Consider the following 830-nt stretch of genomic DNA (forward strand, 5'->3'; position numbering starts at 1 on the left):
AGAGTATGTTGTGACGCGTGACAATTACAGACGATTCAAATGTCGGTGTCCATAAACAACTACCTGGCACACGGCCCCACTTGTTCATGTATGTGTCGTCTGCGGCTGCATGTGTGCCACAAAAGCGGCCTAGCCAAGCAGCTGCAACAGACACCTCATGCTCTCAAATATTTAGTATCTGGGGGCACCTAGGGGGCTCAGTGGGTTGAGCGTCCGACTTCGGCTCGGGCCATGATCACATGGTTCGTGGGTTCGAGCCCCGCATTGGGCTCTGTGCTGACAGCCAGCTCAGAGCCTGGGGCCTGCTTTGGATTCTGTGTCTCCCTCTCTCTCTGCCCCTCCCCTGCTCATGCTGTCTGTCTCTCAGAAATAAATAAAACATTAAAAAAAATCTACTATCTGAATCTTGACAGGAAAAGTTTGCTGACCCCTGCTTTAAACTGGGTTCATATAAACCGTAGAGAGATAAAAGAACAAAATAATTGTTTACTTAAAAATGAAGTTGGGGGCACCTGGCTGGCTCAGTCGGTAGAGCATGTGACTCTCGATCTCTGGGTTATAAATTGAAGCCCCCCATTGCGTATTGTGTGTAGAGATTGCTTAAAAATAAAATCCTTAGGGGTGGCTGGGCAACTCAGTTAAGTGTCCGACTTCAGCTCAGGTCATGATCTTGTGGTTCATGAGTTCGAGCCCCGCATCGGGCCTTCTGCTCTCAGCACAGAGCCTGCTTTGAATCCTCTGTCCCCCTCTCTCTCTGCCTGTCCCCTGCTCACACTCTCATGCTCTCTCCCTCTCAAAAATAAACATTTATAATAATAAAATCTTACTTA

This window comes from Crocuta crocuta, unplaced genomic scaffold (assembly GCF_008692635.1).
Source record: "Crocuta crocuta isolate KB4526 unplaced genomic scaffold, BGI_CrCroc_1.0 scaffold978, whole genome shotgun sequence".
Classification (NCBI taxonomy): Eukaryota; Metazoa; Chordata; class Mammalia; order Carnivora; family Hyaenidae; genus Crocuta; species Crocuta crocuta.